The sequence below is a fragment of the Lemur catta genome, chromosome 22 (assembly GCF_020740605.2).
Source record: "Lemur catta isolate mLemCat1 chromosome 22, mLemCat1.pri, whole genome shotgun sequence".
NCBI classification, from domain to species: domain Eukaryota; kingdom Metazoa; phylum Chordata; class Mammalia; order Primates; family Lemuridae; genus Lemur; species Lemur catta.
In genome coordinates this window covers 13106743-13128878 of record NC_059149.1, presented here as the reverse complement: position 1 = coordinate 13128878, position 22136 = coordinate 13106743, and the positions used below count along the sequence as shown (strand labels likewise).

General features: G+C 40.6%; 1 protein-coding gene and 1 pseudogene across 6 annotated transcripts in view; one reads left to right on the top strand and one right to left on the bottom strand.

The window, feature by feature from the left end:
• NRG1 (neuregulin 1) overlaps positions 1 to 22136 on the top strand; it is a 976611-nt gene that overhangs the window by 772775 nt on the left and 181700 nt on the right. The gene's annotated exons all lie outside the window — the stretch shown is intronic.
• LOC123626730 lies at positions 21846 to 21979 on the bottom strand (annotated as a pseudogene).

The following is a 22136-nucleotide window of genomic DNA, read 5'->3' as shown; positions in this document are numbered from 1 at the left end:
TTTTTTTTTTTGAGATGGGTCTTGCTATGTTTCTCGGGCTGGTCTTGAACCCTCTGCTTTGGCCTCCCAAAGCACTGGGACTACAGGCATGAGCCATGGCGTTGAGCCTGTTACTTTAGCTTTCTGTTAATTAGGGAACCGTAAGAGGATTGGTAATTTGTTCTATTTTTTTTTTTTTTTGTGAGACAGAGTCTAGCTTTATTCCCCAGGCCAGAGTGCATGCCATGGCATCAGCCTAGCTCACTGCAACTTCCAATGCCTGGACTCAAGTGATCCTCCTGCCTCAGCCTCCTGAGAAGCTGCGACTACAGGCACCAGCCACCATGCCTGGCTAATTTTTTGTTTCTATTTTTAGTTGACTGGCTATTTTTTTTTTTTTTTTCTATTTTTAGTAGAGACGAGGTCTCACTCTTGCTCAGGCTGGTCTTGAACTCCTGAGCTCAAGCGATCCTCCCGCCTCAGCCTCTCAGAGTGCTAGAAGTACAGACGTGAGCCACCATGTCCAGCTGGTAATTTGTTCTAATAGTAGTTGATGTAAAGTAGGCTACGGGGTAAAAGTCATTTTGGACACAGCACACTGTAGTTTAAGGCCTTCAACGTGAACATTTATATTGTGTGTAACATGACTTAGCATCTATTTTTGTGTGTGGGGATCTTTCCTTTGATGTCACTCCCAACCCAAACTTGGAACATTTACTCTCTAGTTTTGAGTTTTATACTCCATTAAGGGTTATGGATGTTTAAATGAAAGGGTTGTTCTGTGTTTATTTGTTTTCTATATTCATGTAATATATGAGCATATAACATGAAGACCTTTTCGGGTGGAGGCCAAGGTCACGTCCATATGTAACCTCAGTTAGGGTTAATCTTAGGCTAAACTTGCACCTATTTAGTCAGCAGTCATGTGAAATCCAAACAGGACATTTTTAATCATGATTTGGATAATTCTGTTAGAAGCTTGAATGGTATTTATGCTAAGTAGCATATTTTTATTTCTCTCCAAACCCACTGGTGTGAAGGAAGTACAAATATGGATGACATTTTGAATTCCCATCTACATATCCCACAGGGAATGGGATGAAACAAAATCCCACTAGAAAGGACATCTGTGGACTCAAGCTGTCCTGGGAGTGTCCCCGTCCGGACACCATTGATCTGACTTTTTCCAAACCAGCAATGTCTTGACTTTTGTCCCACTCTAGAACTGGGCAGTACTCCGCTTACTCCTAAAATTATCTGGCCTTGTCACCTTAAAAATAAAGCTCCTTTAAGTGAATGTGGCTGTTAAAATAGGAAGGAAAGGTAAAATCAACTCTGTTCTTTCTTGCCTAGCAGGCCGATGAGAATTCGTGTATTGGAATAGAGTGCAGTTCAGAACAGACCATCATGGAAATTTCACTTTGAGCAACACCAAGTGGAAGTGTCTGCGATGCGTGAATGGTCATGTGGCTTGATGATTGCTGCATTCATTCTAGGGCAAGGAAGTGCTGGTTTTAGTCCTGGCTCTAGAAAGGACTCTTTGGGAAGTTAGAGCAGAACAATGGTTAATAGACAAAACTCTGGCTCTGTCCTCTGATTTTTGGGGCGGCAATTCCTAGATACGTCACCTCCAACTAGTGTAACTCTGTAGGTGACTAAAACTCTTTAAGCCTCAGTTTCCACATTTATACATCATAGACAATAATATGTGATTCATGTGGTAGTTCTGAGGACTAGTGTTTGGTATTATGCCTGGTACAGAGTAAAGGCTAAATTATCAGTTTTATTTAAAATATCAATTTTGTGAATACAATCTAAGCACTTTTTCCTTATTTGTTCATCTGATGGTATGTTCTTGCTGTGCATGGCTATGGTCGTTTGAATTTTAAGCCCTCAGAAGATAACTTTAGAAATATTCTACCTCTTTTCACAGGGTCTTACACACAGAGGTTCTTATAAATAATTATGTTGTTGATGATATACATGAAATATTTATTTGGCAAAGATTCTATAGCTTTGGAACCTTGGTTGATAGTTGGATACCAATTATATAACACATTCATGAGAGGAACAGCTGGACATTCTTAACCTGAGGTTTAGCCTGAACTGTAGCCCGTAGATAAACTCATTTTAACTGATTGGAGCAGTAATACATTATGTATTTTAAATAATACATACACATCCTTAATCTTTTAAAATATGTGCCTATTAGTTTTTTGAGATGGAACCCTCCCATTTCTTATCTCCCATATTTTGAGGTCAAGGATGGCTTGCTGAGTAACTTTGTATTTATGTATATTGCCTAGTAAAGTACTTTGCATCCGGAGGTTTATAGAATAAATGGGTAAGAATCGTTTTTCTATCCATATTTTTTGCCTATTTTATTTCCTGAGCCACAAGGATAGACGATTGTAGTTTATGAATTGATTTGATTGCATTTATACCTGCATTTGTGAGGTATAGTAAGTTAATTGACACAATTTTTATGTGTATACTAAGTAGGTTTTATTTTTGCATGTATATATAAATCTGCTTTTATATTTTCTCTGTTTTCTGCCAACAGAGTGAAATACGAGTACAGTATAGGGATTAAGCATGGCATTTTATTGTTTAAAATTATAGTATGGCTTTTATATACTGACTTTAAGTTGTTTTTAAATAAGTAAAAAAAAGGGGGGGCCTGTCTTGAAGCCCATGAGATGGTAGATTTTTATAAGCACTTATAATAGCAGTGATATTGAAAATCATTGTCATCTATTTCTGGGAAAAATATTGAAGACTGCTATATTGTCCCCAGAAGGATTAGATCAAATACAGAAAATACATTGTGATTGTAATTTGTTTCAGTGAGGTCACCTTGCTGTATGCTTGGGATCTTCCCTGGGGGGAATGCTCCTGCATTATCCATTTTGGGAGCGTTACACTTACAGGAATTATGGAAATGAGCTGGTGGGGTTGTCAAGAGAAAACCAGTAATTTGAATACGGAGTTGAATGGAAAATGAAATACATGATTTTCCATATATTAAATTGAATAGAAACAGGAGGCTTACATCTTCAGGGTTTCTGTTTGTTTGTTTGTTTGTTTTGCTTGTTTGTTTTTTATGTGTTGATTATATTGTATTCCCAACTGACCTTAACTTGACGGGAAGGAGAAATGTTTATAGAAATAGTTACTTATTACATTTTGATTTTTGGAAAGGAACAGTGGGGCTTTAAATGTTGTGTGCATTATTTACGCTCTGTCAAAAAGGACTCTGACCCACTTCAATAAGGCAGGAAAGACAAGGCCCATTATCTTTCTCCAGGAGTTAACAGAAGCCATGGGAGATCACAGAGAATGCAGTCCCTGAGACCTCTGCAGATTCATTGTCCTCTTGGATTGAATCTACACAAGCCCCCCTTTACTAAAAGAGCCTCTAAATTGGGCCATGTATGAGCACACACACACACACACACACACAAAATGACCACTTACATTCTGCATTCAATTTTCACAAAACCTAAAAAGCTCAGTGAAAACCTCACATCACATTTGGTGAGTGTGGTCACACTCTGTAGGGTAAAGGTATTTTCCGGTACTTCCCTCCACCCCCCCGCTAAGGAAGCCTTTCTTCTTTCTGTCTCTTGAAATAGTGATAAAAAGGCAGGATACAGCCATCTTGCTGCTTTGCTCTGAATGCACAGGTATGGGAATAAAACTCCCTGTAGCCAGAAGGGTAGGGGCACCTCTTACGGGGACATGCATTTAGAGATGCCTGTTTGGGAAAACTTCAGGGTGCCCCTACCTTCTGACATCATAGCACTCTTTGAAAAGAGAGAGCCATAGGAGACCTGAATGCTCTTTTTGTCATTTTAGATGTGTGATTTCATAAAGTTACCGTTGACCTTAACACAGATGTCCGTTTGGGATTTGTGTCTGTGGAACTCATCAGCCGCTGGATGGCACAGCTCCTGGATACCCCTGTTGCTCTTGAAAATACAGGTTCCCACTGTGTCAAGAGAACCATTTATTCACCCCTGAATTGTCTTAGGATTCTCCTATTAATTCGCAGGCAGAGATAACCCTTTGAAAGATTCACAGTGCTTTGCTAGTATTGGTATGTCAGCTCACTATAAAATATATAAAAATTTCGCTACTCAGCTCTTATAAGAATCTAGTTTTTGATTAAGGATACAGAAATTCTTTGTTGAAAACTCCCTTGGCAAATTAAGTCAATAATAGACATCCTTATAATTGTCATGTCTCATGGTACATTTGTAACTAAAAGCCTCTTCTTTAATGACTGATGGTTTCGTGAAAGAAGTCATTCTATTTCCAGTCACTTTTGAAATAAGAAATGGGAAATATCACATGTTCATATACATATTCAAGGTTCTAAGTACTAAATTTGCACATTGCCTAAAAATGTGGTTATATCCTTTTTATGGATACAGGTTTTCTTTTCAATTAGTTTCAAAAAGCATTAATAAGTGATTATTTTTAAAATTGATGAGAGCTACCTTTTAAGTGGTGTGATATGTTTACTTTTCAAAGGATTACTTTTGTGATTACTAGGTCCATTGAAATAGCATTTCAAGAGCTGGTGTAAATACTGAGCTGTTAAGCTATAGGGACATCAACAAATGTTTATAAATAAATAGGTAACTTACATTCCATATTCTATCTATAACCTTATTTTCTATAATACAAAAAATGTACTTTGAATATTGAATGAGCCCTTTTTTTGTTTCTGGTTTTTTTTTTTTTGCAAAACAGGAGTCAATTTCAATCCTGTTTTGAGCATTTTATTTTGTCACTAATGCATTTTAATTTTTAGAAAATAAACCATTGTCTCCACCCAGTAGAATTTTCAATTAAGTGGTCATATATTGCACAGTTTAGCATTTCACATCTCTAGAATGTAAAAGCCACAAAGTCTATCTTGTGCATTATCATATCACCAGGGGCCAGCACTGTGCAGAGAACATAGTCATCTTTCTTAAGAGTTTATTCAATGACTGAATGAATGAGGAAGTATTGCTAATTTGTTTAAAACAATGAGTTGTGGGAATTTATGGGCAGCAATTTAGTTATCACGTTATTATCAGTTAATAAGAAAGTCTGAGTGCAAATCACCAATACTAGTGATCCTAAATGGACCATTCATTATTTATGTGGTTTAAATTTGTGCAGTTTATTTGAAAGCTCTCAGTCAGTAATAACCAGTGCTTAATTATTCAGACTAATGAGTAGGAATTAGAGGTTTGTTGATTCCACAACTTTTCTTAATCCTAAAAATATTTTTTATTACCTTTTCCTCTTAAGTACATAGAAGCGGTTAAGAAATTAATGAAGCTCATGCAATTTAAAGAGTTAATATTTGTTATTTACTTTGACCATTGCCCAGTACCTAATGTTTGCTATACTAAGAATTTGTTCTATAAATAAATAACAACTGTTCCTGGTACGTAATTAAAGTGATCTTAAACAATATTAGTACTGCCTAGAAAGTGAGGTCTTAAATACGACTACATTAGTACTGAGAACAATCACAGTGTTAGAACTGACAAGGTTATCTCAGAGGTCATCTGCTCAAATCCCATCTTTCTAGATGGGGAAAACCACAAGGTGCAACCAGAGCATCAGTCCTAGCGCTAGAACCCAGGCCTCCAGATTTCGGGTTAGGGCTTTTAATTATTATGGTACTACACTTTCACATCCCAGACTGGCACTGATAAGAATTCAGGTTCACTTTTATAGCACTTTGGGTGCTATTATGCTTCTAGGCAAGAGAGATGTATTTCTATGCCGTCCAGGAGCGGCTTGGGGTACATCATTCATATGATTTTGAGGGTGGCAGGAAATTTAAATCTGCCAAATCTTTGTATCTTTTTGTTCCCTTTTGCTGTGTCTCACACTCAAGTATGTTACTGACACGATGGTCAGTAAAGTAAGTAGTTCTAATGTCGTAACACAAAAGAGGAGGATAATGGGTGTGTGTCTTTGTGTGAATGTGAATTCATAGACGGTGTAGGTGTGAGCTAGCTCAGTGTTCTTAAATGTTTTTTTAGCACCAACACCTTAATGCAAGAGACCCTAATTACATGACAGAGATCTCTGTGTACTTTTTGTAGAAATGATGAGCATGCAAAAAAGAGTCATAAGCATTTGTCCCTTGCCAGCTGCTCTGAGACCCCTGGAGTCTCACGCTTGCATCTGTGAGCCACTGACCAGTCACTGATGGCAGTGACAGTTTATCACTAAAAACCTGAATTGCCTTTGACCCAAAGACCCAGAGGTCAAAGGCCTCTAAGTCCATTATTAAATTTCCAGGGCAGTCATTCAATTTGTATTAGGGGATTTATTTATATTTATTTATTTAGGGTTTTTTAGAGGAGGTAGGGCCAAGGAAGAATAAGAGCTGTAGTTATTTTGCCCTGCCCCCCCATAGGATGATTATTTAATTCTTTCTTTGTAGGAATTGGCATTCTAAAAGAAAGGAAGACTCAGCATGTTGTAGTTTGGGTTTGAACCTCACGTAGGGTGTGCTAAAGCTTTCTGGGAACCATTTGTGGAAGAATGACACTCTATTGGCTGTAGTAGGGAGGAGCTTTGCCTGGAGGAGGACACAGATCCTTTGAGGATGGTAGAGATTCATGAAGTTTGCTGATTCACGTTCAGTTGGCCCCATTAACAAGGGAATTAAATAGTGGCTAGAGAAGGACTGAAGAGTTCACTGGGAGCCCATCCAAGGAGTTGGGAGAACAGACAATTGCTGATTCCCAGCCAGGCATAGATTGAAAAGCTCTTCCGAGTGATAACCAGGAAGTACTCCCAGGCCAGGGCTGAGAGGGCTGGACAGGCAAAGCCTGGCGTGAGTGTGCGTGTATATGCATGTGTGCGAGTGAACATGTGGGTGTGTGTGTTTGAGCCTATAAAAGTGTATCATAAGCAGCCATCTCCTGGGAGGAAGAGGGGACCAGAAGTCTCAGTAAAGGAACACCACGTGCTGGCCTAGGAAAGTCACCATTCTAGGCAGCAGTGAAGAAGAGAGAGGAAGACTACATTTATATGATTTGGGCAATCGTATAAAATATCTGGGCTTCATTTCCTTGTCTAATCATTAACAAGATTGATTTAGATGAAGTTAAAAATTTTAGATGAAGAAGAAAACTGTAAGTCAAAGCCTGCATTCTATCAGATCAGTGTTCTCCGATTTTGTGTAATGCATTCCTGATAAGTTTTCACTCAGAGCCTTTAGCTATTCTTTCTGAATTTCTTTTCAGAAAGCCTAAGGTATTTGAACAATAATAGTCATGTAAGGTCTAGGCAAATAACAAGTTGGTTTTATGGAGGAAACAAATGATCTTCTACCGGATGACTTGTGATGGTTGAAATTGTCATGTGGGCTGGGTGTGGTGGCTCACGCCTGTAATCCTAGCACTGGGAGGGGCCGAGGCGGGAGGATCGCTTGAGCTCAGGGGTTCAAGACCAGCCGGAGCAAGAGCAAGACCCCGTCTCTACTATAAATAGAAAACAAATTAGCCAGTCAACTAAAAATTAAAACAAAAAAAAATTAGCCGGGCATGGTGGCACATGCCTGTAGTCCCAGCTACTCGGGAGGCTGAGGCAGGAGGATCACTTGAGCCCAGGAGTTTGAGGTTGCTGTGAGCTAGGCTGACGCCACGGCACTCTAGCCCAGGCAAGAGAGTGAGACTGTGTCTCAAAAAAAAAAAATAAAAAAATAAATAAGAAGAAGAAAAAAAGAAAAATTGTCATGTGATTAATTTATCTTAACAAACACCTAAAAGATTAGTTTAGGTATATGAAGTATCAAATATTTAGTGAAAATATGGAACATGATAAATATAGTTATAAATTACTAGTACAGAAGGCTTTTTAATGACATTCTCAATAGAAACTGAGTACTGGTTATGAACTGTGATCTCTCAGATGCCATTAACTTAGTCATTTCTCACAAGCACGTGATGCATTTGAAGTTACTCCACTGAGCACCAGAGATATGTGAAACTAAACAAAACTAAAAAAGTGCTTGCTTTATTGAGAGGAGACTGGATATATTTGGGAATCTTAGTAACGGAAAGTTTAAGAGGTCTCCTTTCAATGAATAGCTTGATGACAATTCAGAGTTACTAGACAGAACCTTCAAGAAATTCTTAACATACTTGGCTTTAAAAAATTATATAATAATAACTTTTATCCCCAGTGGTTTATGTTCTTCAGATTCAGTTTTGGTTCTTTTCCATCTTTCTATGTAAGATATTCCCTGTTTTGACAAAGGCTCTGTTTGAATTTTCCAGAGGTGATTTCTTTCACTGAGCTTATCGTGTATTTTTTCAACCCTGTTGATCATCTTAATGGGAGGATCATAATATTAAGTTGATTTATGATACCATATCATATTTTTATCTGTAGTAACTCTGAATTGTCATCAAGCTATTCATTGAAAGGAGACCTCTTAAACTTTCCGTTACTAAGATTCCCAAATATATCTAGTCTCCTCTCAATAAAGCAAGCACTTTTTTAGACAAGCAGCAGGCTGCTTTTTAAATGAAGTGGGTAAAGTGGCTGTGATTGTTATTGTGAAATGGTACGATAAGTCATTGTGATTTCCTTTTTAACGTCAGAATCACTGCGTCCCAGGCACAGAAAATGCCCCTGTCATTATCACAATCGTAATTAAGGATTGACTGATAGTATATAAAGTATAAATCAAAGATCTGAGAAGAAACATACAAGAGAAACACTTTATTTCTCAAAAAATATTAAGCATTAGGTGCTTTATGAATGGCCTAGAGATAGATTTGTGTATCATTTCGAGGTACTTTTATTACCAGGAAAGAATGAATCCTATTTTTTTCTTCTCTTTCTCTGTGGCTCAAATCCAGGGAGGTATTTTAATTGATTGGTGGGAAGATTTTAACATAGACAAAACTTATAAGCCAAGCACCATTATTTCTCATACAGTGGCTTTACCACCTTATCCAGCAATAAAGCTAAAAGCTGCCGAATGTTTCAGAATTATTTTCAGAAATTTACATCCTCTTTATTCCCATTACCCTGAGAAAGAGTTCAGAGAAAGGACTTAGTCAGCAAGCAATTATGGTATTAGATAAAACACACTGTTTGGTCTAAAACCAAGAGGCAGCTAGTCGTCGGGGTACTTTAATCAATAGGATAATTATTTCATAATCTGCGTGTGATAATTTCAGTCTGTGTTAGTTTTCAGTCCATGCCTTGTTTCCTTCTGTGCTTGACTGTCTGTGACTCTGGGCTGGTCATTGGTTTGTAAACATTACCTGAGGAATTAGGCATTCCTCAGGCATGGGCTAAAAGTGCATTCCTGCCAAAAAGATTTGTGTTTGTTACTGCTGGGTACCCGGGACCTTGCCAAGTTATATTTTATTCAGCATTTTAGTTGTTTGCAGCCGGAATGTGATTGTGAAAAACTTACCCTTCAGTAGTGGAAAAGGAAATTATTAATCATTCGGAAGCTAAAAACTTTAGGACAATATGAGTGTCTCGGAAAAGATTTGTTGATATGAAGAGTACTCAAGTTAGGGATTTTCAGAAAGTAGCATTTTGAGGATGAGTTGACTCTAGTTATTTGGCCTTTAGAATCTCAGCCAACTTATATCTGGTCAATTTTGAGAAAAGAGCTCTCTTCTCTCTTTTTTTTTTTTTTTTTTTTTTTTTGAGACAAAGTCTCCCTGTCTTGTCTGGGCTAGAGTGCAGTGGCGTCAGCCTAGCTTATACCAATCTCAAACTCCTGGGCTCAAGCAATCCTCCTGCCTCAGCCTCCCCAGTAGCTGGGACTACAGGCATGTGCCACCATGTGCCTGGCTAATTTTTTTCAATGTATTTTTAGTTACCCAGCTAATTTCTTTCTATTTTTTGTTTTTAGTAGAGACAGGGTCTCGCCCTTTATCAGGCTGGTCTTGAACTCCTGAGCTCAAGCAATCCTCCCGCCTCGGCCTCCCACAGTGCTAGCATTACAGGAGTGACTCATGGCGCTCGGCCCCTTTTATTTTTTTTTTAAATCTTTTTTTTTTTGAGACAGAGTCTCACTCTGTTGCCCAGGCTAGAGTGCTGTGGCATCAGCCTAGCTCACAGCAACCTCCAACTCCTGGCCTCAAGCAATCCTTCTGCCTCAGCCTCCCGAGTAGCTGGGACTCTAGGTGTAAGCCACTATGCCCGGCTAATAATTTTTTGTTTCTATTTTTAGTTAACTGGTTAATTTTTTTTTCTATTTTTAGTAGAGATGGGGGTCTCACTCTTGCTCTGGTTGGTCTCGAACCCCTGAGCTCAAGCGATCCTCCCACCTCGGCCTCCCAGAGTGTTAGGATTACAGGCGTGAGCCACCTCGCCTAACCAAAAAGAGCTTTCTTAAGAAATGCCTCAAATAGGGGTAGGTATGGACTTTATAAACCAGAAGGTCAGTGAGTCCTGAAAATCTCAGTGACGTAGGGGCAATTTGACGGGGTGTAGCTCTCATTGAATGTAATTGCTGTGGTTGAACCCAGTTTCGAGAAAAGAGCAAGGCTTTGCCGTTGGACTTAAACACACACACACACACACACACACACACACACACACACACACACACACACACACACACACACACACACACACACACACACACACACACACACACACACACACACACACACACACACACACACACACACACACACACACACACACACACACACACACACACACGGCCAGCCAGAGCGTGTCTGCAAGAAAAGTAGATTTTAGGTGACAGTGAAAAAAATAAACAGACACAGATCAGATGACGGATAAGGCGCGGAAAGAAGAGTGCCCGAAACTAAAGGGACTCCATGGGCAGAGGCTGCTGAGCAGCTGTGGGAGGAGAAAGCCATCGGCAGGGTCTCACCCCGGACAGGCGTGGAGACCAGCGACAAGGGCAGGTGAAGCGGTTAAATGTCCCCTCTGTTGCGTCTCGGGCCGCGAGTGGGCTCCTGAGCGGTCGGAGAGACCTGTTAGCACCAGCCCAGGGATGGCCACCGCCCTGCCTTGGGGACAGGGCACCTCCCGGCGGGCAGACCCGAGCGGAGCCGCAGGCGCCACATTGCTTCATTGTCCCCTCCCCTTCCCGCGGCTGCCGAGAAAGACAATTTGGCCACCACCCGGAGGCATCTGCAGGGAACGGGACCTCTCCTTTGGGGACCCTACAGCAGACTGAGTGGTGCTTGGACTGTGAGCTCCCTACCCGCCAGCCCTCCCAGGTGCCACTTGCTTGGTGACTGCAGCAGAGCAGGGCAAATCCCGAGGCGGAGAGACACCGATCCAGCTTGGGCCCCCGTGGGTGACTTGAGACCAGCACTCCTCTGCCTGGCAGGGACAGGGACTGATCTCTGGGGCTGGGGGACAGGCCTGCAGGCCAGATGGCGTGGACCCAGGTTTCGATCGCATTGCTTGGGGGGCACAGAAGGGGTGTTTGCGAGCGAGTCTACCGAGGTGTGTGGCCTGCAGGGCCAGCCCAGCGTGGGTCCCGGGGCTGCGGGCTAAGGGGCTCCCTGCCGCCCCCAGGAGGGCCGCGCGCCCAGCTCGGCGGCATCACTGCCAGGGGGGACCCGCGGGCTCGAGGTCCTGCCTGCCAGCAGAGGCCCCGGGAACCCCGGAGTAGGGGAGGATGGAGAGGAGTGAACCCTGCACCAGCCTGCGGGGCTCAGCCAGCCCCACCCCACGCAGACTTCCCTGCTCGGTGGGGCCATGTCAGCCCCTCCCTGGCAGCTCTGCCCAGAGGCCAAGAACAGACCTTTGACCCCTGCTAACAGCACTTGTGGGGCCTGAGGGCAGGCTCACCCCACCCAGCTCTGCCCACGCACTCTCCCACCTGCCCCCACTGAGGTGCAGAATAAGGACACACCTGGAGGTCCCAGGGCCCCACCCACCAGGTAAGGCACTAGAGTGTCTCTCCAGAGGAAGGAGAGCCGGTTACAGGACCCAAAAACAACCCTGCAGGCTGCTCCTTCCAGCAAGCGCTACCTACTGACAGGGAGGTCATTCTGCACACCCTTTTATTGCATCTACTGACACATCATATAGGGTATGGTGGAATCTCACCCACAGGCGCCACCTACTGACGGGGAGGTCATTCTGCACACCCTTTTACTGCATCTAGTGACACATCACACAGGGTGTGGTCAAATCTCACCCACAGGCGCCACCTACTGACAGGGAGGTCAATCTGCATGCCCTTTCACTGCATCTACTGAGGCATCATATAGGGTGTGGTTGAATGTCACCCACAAACACCGCCTAGTGGCTCAGAGACTAAACTGAGTGTGTCATTATCCAAAGGAAAATCTGAAGCGTAAGAAGCAACAGCCACTCCAGATGGGAAGGAATTGGCGGAAAGAACTCTAGAAGTATGAAGAATCCAATGGAAACCACACCCTCAAAGTGGAACACCAGCTCTCTAACAATGGGTATCAACCACATGCAGAACACTAAAATGAAAGAAGAATTTCAAGCATGCATGGTAAGAAGACTCAATGATATGGAAGAGAAAATGGATACCATACACAAACCATACAAAAAATCCAGGAATTGAAAGAAAAATTCACTAAAGAAATTGAAATATTAAAGAAAAATCAATCAGAACTTCTGGAAATGAATTTTTTCAAGGAAGTACAAAACACAGTGAAAGCCTCAAGAATAGCATAGATCAAACAGAAGAAAGAATCTCAGGGATTGAAGATAACACCTTGATCCAGCTTGGGCCCCCAGCGGGTGACTTTAGACCAGCACTCTTCTCCTTGGCAGGGTCAGGGATTAATCTCTGGGGTATAGAGGACAGGCCTGCAGGCCAGATCCCGTGCACCCAGGTTTTGATTGAATTGCCTGGGGGCACAGAACGGATATTTGTGAACTAATCTCTGAAGTGTGTGTCCCTTCAGGGGCAGATCAAAGTGTCTCAACAAATTTAAAAAAATAGAAATCATACCATACATCTTTTCAGACCACAGTAGAATAAAATTAGAAGTCAGCTCCAACAGAAACTCTCATCTCTACACAAAGTCATGGAAACTAAACGATCTTCTGCTGAATGATTATTGCATTAGGAGGAAATTAAGATGGAAATCAAAAGATTTTTTGAACTAAATGATAAAGTAGACACAAGTTATCAAAATCTGCAGGATACAGCTAAAGCAGTCGCAGTCCTGAGAGGAAAATTTATATCCATAAATGCCTACATCCAAAAGACAGAAAGATCACAAATCAACAATCCAGTGAATCAATCATCTCAAAGAACTGGAAAAGGATGAGCAAATGAACCCAAAGCCCAGCAGAAGAAAAGAAAAACAAAGATAGGAGTAGAACTAAATCAAATCAATAGCAAAATACTATATGGAAGATTAATAAAACAAAAAGTCGGTTCTTTGAAAAAGTAAACAAAATTGACACACCTCTTGCTAAATTAATGAGAAACAGAAAAGAAAGGACTTTAATAAGCTCCATCAGGAATGAAAAAGAAATTACAACTGATACCACAAAAATATATAGATGATACAAAATATCATCTATGAAAACCTCTATGCACATAAATTTGAAAACATGGAGGAAATAAACAAATTCTTAGAAACACACAGACTCCCTAGGCTCAATCAGGAAGAAATGTACAGAAATCAGTAGCACTCCTATTCGCCAACAATAGTCAAACTAAGAACCAAATCAAAGACTCAATACCCTTACCAACAGCAACAAAGAAAGTGAAATACCTAGGAATCTGTTTAAGGAAGTGAAATACCTCTACAGGGAGAACTAGGAAACAGTGAGCAAGGAAATAGCAGAAGACATAAACAGGTGGAAAACCATAACATGCTCATGAGCCAGCAGAATCAACATTGTTAAAATGTGTATACTAACCAAAGTGATCTACAGATTCAATGCAATGCCTATTAAAATTCCAGCATCATTTTTTTTGCAGATCTAGAAAAAATTCTACATTTCATATGGAACCAGAGAAGACCCCGTATGGCAAAAACAATCTTAAGCAAAAACAACAAATTGGGAGGCATCAACTTACCAGACTTCAAGATATACTACAAGGCTATAGTAACTAAAACAGCATGGTACTGGCACAAGAACAGATAAATGTTGGCATGGATGCAGAGAGATAGGAACATTCATACACTGCTGGTGGGACTGCAGATACAACCTCTGTGGAAAGTAATATGGAGATACCTCAAAAAGCTACAAGTAGAACTACCATTTGACCCAGGAATTGCATTACTGGGCATCTACCCAAAGGAAAAAAAGACATTCTATAAAAAAGACATTTGCACTCGGATGTTTATAGCAGCACAATTCACAATTGCAAAGATGTGGAAACAACCCAAGCGCCCATCAATACATGAGTGGATTAATAAAATGTGGTGTATGTATACCATGGAGTTCTACTCAGCCACAAAAAAACAGTGGTGATTTAGCACCTCTTGTATTATCCTGGATAGAGCTGGAGCCCATTCTAAGTGAAGTATGACAAGAGTGGAAAAACAAGCACCACATGTACTCACCATCAAATTGGTATTAAGTGATCAACCCTTAGTGCACATATAGTAGTAACATTCATCAGGTGTCGGGCAGGTGGGAGAGGGGAGGAGGGGTTGGGTATAGTCACACCTAATGGGTGCAGTGCGCATGGTCTGGGGGATGGACACGCTTGAAGCTCTGACTCGGGTGAGGAAAAGGCAATATATGTAACCTAATCATTTGTACCCCTGTAATATGCTGAAATAAAAAAAAAAGAGTAACAAATAAAATAAAGTAAAATAATCCTCCCTTAAAAAAAATAACAAAAGTAGTTCGGTCTTCAAGAGAAAAATGATGAAAGGTGAGATACCTTGGCCAAGGTCCCACAGCTGGGGCAGGGTGAGAGTTCTGGCCTGGCAGTCCATTGCCTGGTTCCACTGGATGGCTCTCTGTATAGGCGGGCTGGAGCTTTACTTTCTGCTTTGCCTGGGACTTAAAAACTTTGGGCACCCTTCCCTTCTTTTTAAAACAAACTGTTGTGTTCTGGTGCCCTAGCACTCTTAAGTTGCTATTTCAGCCTAGCAGTGACTGCTTCTGGCCATCACCAATGAAAGTGCCCTCGAAATGTCTTGAGGCACGTGTATCGCATAGACTAATAGTTAGCAGAGGTAAACACGAGCATCTTTGCTTTGGCGTGTCAGTTGAAGAAATTGTTATTGCACTTGTTTTGGCAGCATGTGCTCTGGCTGCTGTTAGAGTTCTGGGCAGAGAAGGAGATGTGATGATTATGAAGGAGAGGGGGAAAGAACAGCTGCAGGATGCAGGGAAGAGACTGGACTCCAGTAATCATATTTGGCAGGTCAAGGGTGAGACGGGATTTGGACTATACCCTGGGCTAGCAAAGCAGTGTTATAATCAACTCCAGGTGTTTCCGTTATCCTTAATGCCTAAGTAGTATTAAAGCAAAAAATAATGTGTTTTAGGGTCTGAATGGGAGGGAATTGGTCACTAACTGCTCGGGAATCACTTATTTGTAATAGAGCCCATTCTCTCTTGACAGTTGCTCCTGCATGTTTGAAATACACCATACATCTCCAAGTGCTTGTTTCAATAGTAAACTTTCCTCCAAGTGAGCTGTTATCACTTTTGTCTTCAAGAGCATGCTAACTCAGTGAATCTCTTTGAGCGTTCTGTGATTTACACTGTGGAATTGGACTTTGCATTGGTGTATATGCCAGTTCCTAAGTTAAATTCTAGATGAAGAAATTTTAAATCATTATGCTTGTTTTTTTAAAAAAAAAACCTCAGGCCGGGCGCGGTGGCTCACGCCTGTAATCCTAGCTCTGGGAGGCCGAGGCGGGTGGATCGCTCGAGGTCAGGAGTTCGAGACCAGCCTGAGCAAGAGTGAGACCCCGTCTCTACTAAAAATAGAAAGAAATTATCTGGCCAACTAAAAATACATATACAAAAAAATTAGCCGGGCATGGTGGCTCATGCCTGTAGTCCCAGCTACTCGGGAGGCTGAGGCAGTAGGATCGCTTAAGCCCAGGAGTTTGAGGTTGCTGTGAGCTAGGCTGACCCCAGGGCACTCACTCTAGCCCGGGTAACAAAGTGAGACTCTGTCTCAAAAAAAAAAAACCTCAAGTATTACCAAAGGATGGATAATAGAAATATGCTTTAGAAATATATCCAAGTACTAAATGATAGAAATTAGAATATCATGAGACATTTCATAAGAGATGCTTCTGATGGTTGGAATAATGATTTCAAATTTAGTATTAGTTTGAAATAAGTCAGAATCAAAAAAGGAGAAGGGCCAGGCATGGTGGCTCACGCCTGTAATTCCAGCACTCTGCGAGGCTGAGGCAGGAGAATTGCTTGAGGTCAGGAGTTCGAGACCAGCCTGAGCAAGAGCAAGACCCCATCTCTACTAAAAATAGAAAGAAATGCTCTGGACAGCTAAAAATATATATAGGAAAAAAAAATTAGCCAGGCATGGTGGCACATGCCTATAGTCCCAGCTACTTGGGAGGCTGAGGCAGGAGGATCGCTTGAGCCCAGGAGTTTGAGGTTGCTGTGAGCTAGGCTGACGCCACGGCACTCGTTCTAGCCTGCACAACAGAGAGGGGCTCTGTCTCAAAAAAAAAAAAAAGAAGAAGAAGAAGAAGGGTGCTTGGTGTTGCCATTTAAGAAACTTTTTCTTAATAGCTGCTGCTTGTTTTGTCTTAATCCAGTGTTGTAGAATTTTCTGGGATTGACTCACTTTTTTTTTTTTTTTCCATTTTTTAACCTCTAGTGCCTGGCAAAGTTGGTTGAAGCTCAATCTAGGTATGAACTTGATATGTGTATAGGAGGAAGCCATTCTTAATCAAGTTTAGAAATATTCTTTACCTTATTACTGGAGGGTAGGTTGTATCTTTCCTTGACATGTAATTGTTGCATTTGGGGGGGCCTGTCAAATCTCCGTAACGGTGCCATCTAAATCTTTCTCATTCTTTTCCTCTGGTTTCTCCTTATCTCTGTGCAAAACCAAAATCCAGCTGTCGTCTCTGTAGAATGCCCTGTTGGGGAAACTCTTTTAGATAATTTTTTCGGAGATGAGCTTCTTTCTGGAAAAGACCGTGGCTGCCCATTGAGTTGAAATGGGACATACGCATCTGGATGGCAGAAAGTCTCTTACAGGGCTAGACTCACCTAGAACTGAGCCTCATGTGTAGTTAGAGCTTAGTAAATGGCAGATGTAACAATAGACTGTCAAGTTGAATAGACTAAGTGAATATGGTTCAAGGTGTTAAGAGAAGTGAGTGCCAACTTTTCTTCCTGCTGCGTCCCATGCCTGGTTGCAGACCAGCATTTGTCCACGATACCCAGACCTGCCTGTCCAGGGAAACCTCTGCCTTCCACCCTCACCCCCTCTGCCTTATCTGTTGGCTTGGCTGATTACTCTCCTGTCCTCCAGCTTTTCCTTCCACCCCCAACCCCATGTCTAGTTCCTTCTCTAGGCTGCTGGGAGAGTTACTTTCTAAAATTCGAGTTGGAACATGACGACCCTTTGCTTTATAAGCATTCTTGCGCTCTTTGCCTACAGAGTGAATTCTACACCCACGAGGCTGGCGCTGCAAAGCCCCTCATACCAGGACCTGCTCATGGGCATTGTCAGGCCTCATTCCTGCCATTCTTTCTCTGCAGCTACACACTGTGCTTCGGCCACGTGGAGCTCGCCGTCCCAACAGCAGTGTGGGTTCACCACTTTGTGCCTGTGATCGTGTGGTTGTCCTTCATCCATTCTCCACCTGTCTAGTTCCTACTTTGCCTTAAAACTCAGCTTAAGTCCCTCCTCTAAGGAGTCTTTCTAGACTCTTTTGCACAACTAGTTACATCTTTCTCTGTTTCCACAGTAGCATCTCCTCTGTACCTCTCGTCTGCATTGGTTTACTGTGAATTTTTAAGACAGTCTACACCCCATCCCTCTCCTGATAAGTAGCTATTTCAGGATCCTCAAACAGTCGCAGCATGCAGAAGGCATGTTGAAAGAATGGAAGTATCTAAGTAACGGTTATTTTATGGAACCTAAGGCCACCTCCCTTGATGCTAATCCGGACGATTATTCACGTGATCCACTCTATTGCCAATTCTAACCTTTTCATATTCCACTAACACTCAAAGTAAGACCCACATAAAGGCCATCTAGAAAGTTCCACTCATTCTGCAAAATGGCTGGTGTCCTCCTGGTAAGGAAATATGTTTCAAATAGAATTTCTGGTTTGGCTGTTTGTATCTGTTTCAGTCAAAGGAATAGCTTTGATGTCTTTAGGTATCTGCCTCAGTCCTCTGTTCTGTAGTTTCAGGAGATTATGATTATCTGCCATTATTCTGTTAGTAATCTTGTGTGTTTTTAATATCTGTGTTGCACAGGTTGCCATCAGCTCTATGTTCTCTGTTTTATTCTGATTTCTCTGGATGTATAAAACTCGATGGTTCTCAAATGTGGTTCCTGGGCTAGCAACGTCAACGTCCCTTGGAAACTTGTTGGCAATGCACATCCTCTAGCCTCAGCTCAGAGCTCCTGGGTGAGGCTGTCTGGGATGGGGACTGGCAACCTGTGTTTTAACAAGCCCTTCAGGGGATTCTGACGTTCACCAAAGTTTTAGAGCCATGCTTATAGAGCATCCTGTCCAATAGAAAGGTTTGCCTGGTGAGTAAGTCAAAAGAGATCTTTGAAAATAGGATCTATGTTTGAGAGACCTGCTGTGGTTGTATAGTTTTAGCAAATGTGTCAAAACAAATTTTCACTTGCAGGCAATGTCTTGTTAGCAGAGAGAAATAAAAAAGAAAGACGATAAATAAATATCTACGTAATCTAACCAAGAGCTATGTGACACAGAAGTGGGATGAAAATCCTTCATGAAGGGAAAAAAAGGCTCTCAGAGTACCCTGTGGAAGTAATAAATTTAAAGGCCAAGATTAGTAGAGATGATCCTTGAAGTGTGTGTATGTTTGTTTTTCATGCTTCACTTAGTTTAGTGATGCTGTAGTTCAAAGAATAATAAGTATATCTAGGTTAAGATTGCCTCTGCAGAAAGCTATACTGTTAGTTGTTTCACTCTCTGCCTCTTTTCCCCTTTAAAAAAGAAAAGATTATACAGGAGACATGTCATATTTGATATCTGTCAGAAAAATCATAAAAATCATATGAAAACTATCATTATTGCTGGGGAAGCAAGTGTACTTTTTTCATTCATTCTTTTCTACACTTTGATAGTATAGTTCTCAAGTTTATTTTCTTATGATTTTCTTTCATAATTCATCAGGAAGACAGACTTGTAGAAATCACCAGTTTCTTATAGGAATCTTGTGCATTCATTTACTCAGCACGTAATTATTAAGTGCATTGTACTAGGTTCTAAGCAATGAATAGAACAGATATGATTGTCATGCATGAAGAGTTTGTATTCTAATGATGCCAGGGAGTACTTTTAAACAAAACTCTTAGTTATATTTATATATATACACTCCAGGAAGAAAAGGCTTTGCGTTTAAATTTCTTTTGTGTTGTCTACTACTTGAACTTCATTCAGTTCATCAGAAAAAAACTTAAATGGTATTTCTAAGTAAGTGTTTTGTTCCACTCTATTGTTAAGCTTGTTGAGATGAATAAATCTCAACCTGAATATTTTCAAATGTAGCATCATTGCTAATTAAATTTTCCAGTTAACTTAAGAAAGCCGTGGGTGTCAACCCTGGTTTTAAAAGAAAACTTTCTTTGAGATAAAAAGTATCACATGTGTAACTGAATTATTGATGATTGTGGATCTTAATCAACGACAAGGTAATTGTGTCAATATGAATTATGATTGTAGGGTATTGGTAATGGACAAGAGTGTAGGTGAATGATGTGAATGTGCATTGAGTTCACCACCTAGAAAGCTAATCTGAATCAAATCCGGAAGAAGTATTTTCTTTAATCCTTATTGCGTATGAAAAGAGAGTATAGTTTATATGTGAATATATGGGCAGTATGTATATAAATGTACACATGAGCTGTGTTGTATTAAGTACTGGAAAAGCCAATGGTGGGAAAGGTGTGTTGCAAGGCCTGATGTTAACAGTGAGCTTGTGATAGTCCTTATAAACATTTTTATAGACAATAAAAACAATAAAGATAGTGCTTCTAATTAAAGATATAGCAAGGACATGACATCTACATTTGAAACTAGTAATAATGGTTGCTGGGCTTTAATATTAATTACTACTTAGCATTCCTTACTCACTAGCAATGTTTTAGGCTCTTAGTTCCTTTGCAGTTTGGGCTGCTTGTAAATTCATTTTGCTCTGTTGTAAATAATGTGCATACAAGGATATTTTCAACACCACCCTGTCACCTAAGGTCTGGCCCTGTATCCACATAGTTAATGCCATCATGATTTTACATCTTCTTCCTGCTTGGGTCCTGTCTCTCCGGACCTCCTCAGCTCAGCCTTTATATACAAACTCTAGGTTTCTTTTCTGTCCAGTAAGCCAGCAGAGGCTGGCTTTTTTAAGGCATGGATTTCCTTTTGCTCATATCATGCCTCGAGCTTTATTGCAAACACCTGCATTCCTCTTGCCATGATTTTTACTTCTTTTTTATTTCACAACTCTGGCTTCACCTTTTTCCCCTTGTTATTAATACTAGTGAGAGTGAATTGAGGAACTTGCAATTCAAGTATACCTGAAGCCAAATTCTCAGAGTTACTCAAAAGGAATAGGAAGAAAAAAATTCCATGGTGAGACAACTCAGTACATAATCACGTTTATGCAATGACCATATATGTTTATTTTACATTGCAAATGTACACAGATAGGCATAAAATAGTCAGATACTAAGCTGGAATTCAGTCCCTAAACTCTCTGATTCCAGAAGCTATCGAATTTTTATATGCATTTCATCACTAGCCCTTTTTCCTAAGATATTCTTAAGTTGCCTGCGTTTGAAAATTTTCCTCTCTTCTGACTTCTTACTCGAAGTATTTCATTCCAATCCGCATTTACTATTCTCATTTCCTGTTTTCAAAGAAACAATTGCAACACATTGTAGAAATACTTACTATGCAAGTGACACTCTTCCCCTCTTTCTAAAATGTATTTTTCTCAACTTAATTTTTTGTTTTAGTGCTACGTACTTAGTGTTTTCCTGCTAATTCTCTCACAAAAATTCAGCATAGTTTTGGAAACTAGGTAAATGATCTCAGAGCCCTCACAGGAACAAATTACCCAAAACGTCACCCGTACAGCATAAACAAGGTACAGAAATTAAGTCCCTAAGATAGAGTTTAAAGAGTTTTCTGATACTGTTAATATACAGGTTTGATTTATTAAGCCAAAACTTCATTCCTTCTAGAATAATTTCCTTGTAGAATTCATTGTCACAGTTCTGATCCCAATTTACATTTATATCTTACCCCAGCCATCTTTATTATACAGTAGTTAAAAATTGTTGACACTTACCTCTCAAATGTAAACGGAATAGGAGATTTTATAAATCACTAATCCAGTAACAACAGCATTTTCCCCTACTGGGTAGATGCAGTTGTTCAAATTCCAAGAGGGTGAGACGTTCCATGATTCTGTCTCTCATTTTACACTCTGTAGGCCTCATTTTCTCTCTCTGATAACTGTCCTCACACAGGAAGTTTCTAGGTTTTGCACAAATTTGTCCTCCTCCTTTTTCTAGGTAGGAAATCATCATCAAATAAAATTATACACACCAAATATATATCAAGTAAAATATTAATTAAATTTGTAACATTTATGTTCTAAATTTGAAGTTGATTTCCCACCATCCTTTTGTTCTCTCTGTATCTTACCGCCCTACCAGCAAATGGTTTTTTTTTTGCCTGAACCAGGTAATGCCAGCATTTATCATAGGCATATCATAGCTCTCTCTGCTTATCTGTTAAACTGATAAGAACAGACACTACACTTGATCTTGGCCAAAAGGCCGGGAAGTGATTGCCTTTGCTTATCTGTGGAGACCTAGTTCCTTTCACATTTACAGAGAGTATTTTGAATATTCCACTCTGTGTACCCAGTTCCTTCTTGAACCTCAAAATGCAAGTCCCACATGGATTATTTCCATTCCACTGTCTGTCTTTATGAAACCAGCCAAT